The following is a 324-nucleotide window of genomic DNA, read 5'->3' on the forward strand; positions in this document are numbered from 1 at the left end:
GCATGGCAGGAAGGCTACGTCAGTTAAAGATAAGTGCTGAAAGCATTTAAGCGCGAAGCTTACTTTAGGATACTTTTAAACGTAGTAGAACACTACGAGTATAATTGTTATAGCCCCCTTCCTGTAGTGGGTATAATGATTAATAGGCTTTAGTTGTACTAATCTTAAAATTTTTAGACATAAAGTACTAATTATTAAAATACTAAATATTTCACATATCATAAAATTAAATTTAGCCTGGTTAGCATAAAAGTAATGCAACCGTTTTGTAATCGGTAGAAGCAAGTGCGATACTTGCACTGGGCTATAAAATAAAGACCCAAT

General features: G+C 33.0%; 1 non-coding gene across 1 annotated transcript; it reads left to right on the forward strand.

Moving 5' to 3' along the window:
* Positions 1 to 235: 235 nt before the first annotated feature.
* On the forward strand, positions 236 to 306 carry ACLA_064390. The gene has a single exon. It is a non-coding gene; the product is annotated as a tRNA-Thr (tRNA).
* The last annotated feature ends 18 nt before the right edge of the window (positions 307 to 324 follow it).

Source organism: Aspergillus clavatus, genomic scaffold (assembly GCF_000002715.2).
Source record: "Aspergillus clavatus NRRL 1 1099423829828 genomic scaffold, whole genome shotgun sequence".
In the NCBI taxonomy this organism is placed as follows: Eukaryota; Fungi; Ascomycota; class Eurotiomycetes; order Eurotiales; family Aspergillaceae; genus Aspergillus; species Aspergillus clavatus.